Raw genomic sequence first — 6,673 nt, 5'->3', positions numbered from 1 at the left:
GATGGAATGGTCCTCATCTAAATATGCATCCAGGAATTATTTTGAGGAAAAGACTATAAGAGCTGTGTGTACACAGATGTGAAGTTCTCCAGCGATGTTTATCTTCTGTGGAGCAGTCATTGTCATTGATTATAATCAGGATGTTTTGTGGCTCCTGTAGCTTCTCAGATGTTCCCATCAGAGCCATTGATGGGCTGGCAGGAATACAAAGATGGAGACAAAGGCTGTCTTTAGTCCAGGGATGTGGCTTTTGTGGGTTTGGGTGAAAGTTCTTCATTGTTTGTTACATTTTCTCTCACTGAGATGAGACTCACCCAGAGGGCATAAGTATGTGGATTGAATATAATGTTGCCAAACCTGTTCTTCCAGAATTGGTCAACATACATTTGTTTTATCTTGAACCATTGTTAACAGCTATAATGAGTAAATTACATGCCTTAAGTATAGTGTTTCATAAATCTTGACATGTGCATGAAACTGAAACCATCATTATAGTCATAATGCTGACCATATCTGTCTCTGTGTAATTGCTTCATTACCTCTTTTTACCTCTCCCTGTTCTTCACAGCTTTCCTAGTTTCCATGGATTAACATTCCATTTTCATAGAGAACTTTATTTTTCTAAGTGTTTTTCTGCTTTATGTGTCATAAATACTTGGAGATTTATTAAATTTACACTAATAAATCATCTTTTTTTCTGATAGATGTCCTTATCATTGTTATATTGCCTTCAGTTTGTCCATTTTCATAAATATTTGGTTATTTCTAATAAAGCTGGTACAAACATTTCTGTATAATTTCTTGTATGTATATAAGTATAATTTACCTTTGTGAAAAATGAAGTGCATAATCTGAGTTTTTTATCTAGATGCATGTTTAATTTTACTGAGATTAGCAAATTGAGATCTAAATGGAAAATATCACCATGGCTGGTGTGGCTCAGTGCTTGGTCATCATCTCATGTAGCACAGGATGTGAATTTGATTGCCAAGCGGGGATATGTGCTGAGTTGTGGGCTAGATCCACAGAAGTGGGTGTGCAGAAGGTCGCTGGCCAATATGGCACTGTTTTCCATCAATATTTCTATCTCTCTCCCATATCTCTCTAAAAATTAATAAACTATTCTTTTTTAAAAAAAGTATATTTTATTGATTTTTTACAGAGAGGAAGGGAGAGGGAGAGAGAGCTAGAAACATCGATGAGAGAGAAACATCAATCAGTGGCTCCCTGCACCCCCCCCCCGCCTCACCGAGCATGTGCCAGCAACCAAGGCACATGCCCCTGACCGGAATCTATCCCAGGACTGCTCAGTCCACAGCCCGAAGCTCCATCCACTGAGCCAAACAAGCCAGGGCTAATCAACTATTCTTTAAAAATGAATAATAAACCTTACCCCAGCCGGTTTGGATCAATGGATTGAGCATCTGTCTGCAAACTGAAGGGTCCCAGAATTGATTCTGCCCAAGGGCACATGTCTGGGTTGGGGGCTGAATCCCCAGTAGTGGTTGTGCCGGAGGTGTCATCAATGATTGACTCTCCTCTCCCTCTCTGAAATCAATAAGGAAATAAGTTTAAAAACGAAAAACATCAGTGTGTATGAGCATGTCTCACTAAGAATGGAGCGACTCAACCAATAGCCTGGCTCTATGGTATGCTAATATTTAAATTTTTTTGTATTTTTTTTGTTTTTAAAATATATTTTTATTGATTTCTGAGAAGAAGGGAGAAGGAGGGAGAGATAGAAACATTAATGATGAGAGAGAATCATTGATTGGCTGCCTCCTGCACACCCCACACTAGGAATCGAGCCTGTAACCCAGGCATGTGCCCTTGACTGGAATCGAACCTGGGACCCTTCAGTCCGCAGGCCAAAGCCCTATCCACTGAGCCAAACCAGCCAGGTCTAAAGATTGTTTTTAAAAAATTAATAAACTAACTGATAGTACTTTTTTGCATTTTTCCAGTAGTGTGTGAGGGATTCACATTCTTCACATTCTAGAGGATATTTTGTTTGGTCAATCATTCTTTATTTAAACATTTTATTTTGTAAGTTCGTCATGCTACCTCACTGGTTGGTTGTACTTTTTCTAGAAATTTATGGTGAGTCTTTTCTCAGATGTATATTTGCTGTGTCTGCATCTTTGTTAAAACTTCTGATCATATGTTCTGCCTAATGTTTTATGAGTTTTGGCAATTTTCTTGAACAAAAAGACAATGGAATAACAAATATCAATGTTAGAATTTCACTCATTTTGTTCCTTTTTGCTTTAGGAAATAAATTTTTGTATTTGTATAGAGTGTTTTAATAATTTTTACCTTTTAAAGATATATTTTTATACATTTTAAAAATATTTTTTATTGATTTCAGAGAAGAAGGGAGAGGGAGAGAGATAGAATCATCAATAATGAGAGAGAATCATTGAAGGAAGAGGGAGAAAGAGATAGAAACATTAATGATGAGAGAGAATCATTGATTGTCTGCCTTCTGCACAACCCCTATTGGGGATCAAGCATGCAACCCAGGCATATGCCCTTGACCGGAATCGAACCCTGGTCCCTTCAATCCGCAGGCTGATGCTCTATCCACTGAGCCAAATCAGCTAGAGCTGAACATTTTCTCCTTTAATTCTCACATAAATCTGGGAAGTCTAAACTGATATTGAACTGTTCGGAACATCCTTGATTATAGAAATGAGGAAGATTTTCCAAGTTTACTTAACAATGCCAGGGCTAACCAGCAGACTATGAATGATGGATGAATGATTACTCTGCCATGTTTTTTTTGTGAAAGAGAGGGCTAAGGGGCTGCCTACATATCAGAACCAAACATCCCCATTCATCTGCCTCTTTAGGCTTTTATTGTAACAAATTCTTGAATTAAAATTAACTATCAGATTCTATCAGTAGGGTAAGCATCCTTGAGAACACACATGAGTCAACAGTGTCCTTTAAGCAAGGACAAGTAAAGACTAAGCATAAAGATTCTGGTAAACACCCAGAGCCTTGCATGTAAACAGACTTGCTCCCCCACAAAACAAGTGTCAGATATAAAGGCTGGATTGCAACCCAGTGTTGGGCCTGGATTGCCAGTGGGGAAAAGGGCTTGGTTGTAGGCTAGATCACTAGAAGGTGTGTGCACAAGGCTGCTTGTCTAGGTTGCACTCTCACATAGATGTTTCTCTCCCACTCTCTAATATTTTCTCTAAAAATCAGTACAATATTCTTGAAAAATGAATATAAATTGATTGTGCATTTTTGCATTATACTAGCAGTATGTGAGGGTTCACATTGTCCACATCCTAGAGAATATTTTCTTTGGTCAATCGTTCTTTGTTTAAACTTTTTTTTTCTTTTAACTTTGTTGCACTTCCTCTATTGCTTTTTTATTGTATTTTTTTTTCTAGGAAATTAAGGTGAATCTTATCACAGATGTGCATTTGCTATGTATGTATCTTTGTTAAAACATCTGATCCTCCAGACAGGTCCAGATGAAACAGGAAGTGATATATTTAGGCACTTGTAAAACAAATAGATGGTGTGAGACCAAGTTTTGTTGTTCCTCAGAATTTATCCCATCACGCTCTTGCATATATGTTCTGACCCCTCTACATACTTTACATGACACTTATTGTATTTTCTGGGATCTTGTATTTTTTCCCAAGAATATGACATATATCTGGACAATAAGTTTACATAATTTTTGTTGTTGTTAACCCTCAACCTCAGTGATTTTTCCATTGATTTTTAGAGAGTGGAAGGAAGGTGAAGAGACACACAGAAACATCTGTGTGTGAGAGAGAAATCCTTTGGTGGCCTTCCACACATGACCTCACCTGGCTGGGTACTGAGCCCCCAATGAGGTACAGGCCTTTGCCCAGAATGAAAGCCTTGACCCCTCAGTCCACAGGCCAAGGCTCCATCATTTGAGCCGAAATATTTGTTGTATAGAAGGCTACCATGCTGGCACCATTCAAGGTTTGGAAAGTGGGCATCTGTACCTGAGATAAAGGTTTTAGATCCTAGGGTCTCACAACCTTGCTTGGAAATAATTATTTCACCTGTTAATGCAGTTCCAGTGTCTGCATGTGGAATGAACATTATTTATGGAAGAGAATATTGCTAGAGCAAACTATATACAGGCATAATGGAGTTATTCAATGAACAGTGCTTAGATAGCTAGAAGACAAAAGCCTCTATGAAGCTGAGTACAGGTAGGTCTCAATAGGTGGTAAATTAAAGGCACTGATTCCCAAGAGATGAGAGAATTAACCTTAGATATGGCTATGCTGAAACATTGGCTACAATGAAATTCTTTTTCCTACAAATGTGAGACCTCGTCATTCATGACAACTTGAGGAAAATATAGTGAGCTGAGAAAATATAATACAGTGTGAGCAGAAAAATTTAAAACCGTGGAAGAAAAGCCACAGCATGATGTTTCATGGCTTCAGCCATCTTTTACTAAGGATCCCATTTGCTTCTGAGGCTGAACTGTCCTGTGTTACACAGCAGTGCATAAAGACACATGTTCCCAACAAGGCTTGTTCAAAGGCTTTGTGGATGAAAGGAGATATTGACAGCAATACAATCATAGTAGGAGACTTTAATACCCCACTATCACCATTGGACAAATCCTCTAAACAAAAAATCAGCAAAGAAACATCAATCCTAAATTACTCACTAGATCAGATGGAATTAATTGACATCTTCAAACATTTCACCCCAAAGCCACAGAATATACATTCTTCTTAAGTGCACATGGGTCATTTTCAAAGATAGACCACATGTTAGGTCATAGGCAAAGTCTCTTCAAATTCAAGAAGATATAAATCATATCAAGCATCTTCTCAGCTCACAGTGGCATAAAACTGGAAGTCAACTACAACAAAAACAATCCAAAAAAATAAAAATAAAAATCAAACACATGGAGACTAAACAGCATGCTATTGAACAGTGACTGGGTTACCAGATAGATCAAGGAATAAATAAAAAACATCATGGCAACAAATGACAATAAAAACACAACAATCCAAAATCTATGGGACACAGCGAAAGCAATCTTGAGAGGGAAGTTCATAGCTCTACAAGCCTACTACAAAAAACAAACAATGGTAACAACTTACCTAACCCTACAACTCAAGGAGTTAGAGAGCAACAAGAAAAGCCCAGTGTAAACAGAAGGAAGGAAATAATAAAGATAAAAGCAGAGATAAAGGACATTGAGACAAAAAAAAAAAAATACAAAAGATCAACAAAACCAAGAGCTGATTCTTTGAAAGGACAAATAAGATTGATGAACCTCTAGCCAGGCTCACCAAGAAGCAAAGAGAGAAGACCCAAATAAACATAATCAGAAATGAAAGAGGTGAAATAACAGCAGACCCCACCAAAATACATAGGATTGTTAAAAAATACTATGAATAACTCTATTTTAACAAACTGGACAACTTGGAGGAAATGGACATATTCCTAGAAAAATATAACCTTCCAAAACTCAATCAGGAAGAACCTAAACATCTCAATAGGCTGATAACTATGGAAGAAATTGAAGCAGTCATCAAAAAACTTCCAGCAAACTAAGGCCCAGGGCCAGATGGCTTCACAGGGGAGTTTTACCAAACATTCAAAGAAGAACTAAAACCTATCCTCCTCAGACTATTCCAAAAAATTCAAGAGGAAGGAACACTTCCAAGCTCATTCCATGAAGCCAGCATCACCCCAATACCAGAACCAGATAAAGACAACACAATGAATGAGAATTACAGGCCAATATCCCTCATGAATATAGATGCCAAAATCCTTAAAAAAAATTATAGCAAATCGGATCCAACACTACATCAGAAAGATTATACACCAGGAATGTATTCCAGGAATTCAAGGATGGTACAATATCCGAAAATCAAGAAACGTGATACATCACATAAACAAATTGAGAGATAAAAATCAGAGTCATATCACTTGATGCAGAAAAAGCATTTGACAAAATCCAACACTCTTTCTTGATAAAAATTCTCAACAAGGTGGGAATAGAAGGATCATACCCCAAACAATAAAAGCTATATATGATAAACCCACAGCTAACATCATACTCAATGGGCAAAAACTAAAACCCTTTCCCCTAAGAACAGGAACAGGTCAGGTATGCCCACTCTCACCACTCATGTTTGACATAGTACTGGAAATATTAGCCATTGCAATTAGACAAAAAGAAGAAATAAAAGGCATCCAAATTGGAAAAGAATAAGTAAAGCTGTTTTTATTTGCAGATGACATGATATTGTACATAGAAAACCCGAAAGACTCCATCAAAAAACTAATAGACTTAATGAATTTGGCAATTTAGCAGGATACAAAATTAACGCCAAGAAATCTATGGCATTACTATATGCCAATAAAGTTTGGAGCTATATATACATAGGTCATCTTTCAATATGAATATGTATTTCATTTACTCTAAGTATAATTTGTGAATATTTGTGTAATCTTATCTCATTGAGAATGCCTGAAATATCAACTCTGTTGACATCTTAAATTAAGGTGACCAGATGTCCCGCTTTTGGCGGGACAGTCCCGATTTTTAACAATTTGTCCCGCGTCCTGCGGCGTTTTAAAAAATTCCCGATTTTTGGAAAGAATGCACGACAAGCTAGGGAACAGCGGGAGAACGGGAAGG

This window comes from Cnephaeus nilssonii (assembly GCF_951640355.1).
Source record: "Cnephaeus nilssonii genome assembly, chromosome: 5".
Lineage (NCBI taxonomy): Eukaryota > Metazoa > Chordata > Mammalia > Chiroptera > Vespertilionidae > Cnephaeus > Cnephaeus nilssonii.
The sequence above is the reverse complement of the archived record's forward strand: the minus strand, read 5'-3'. Positions refer to the sequence as shown.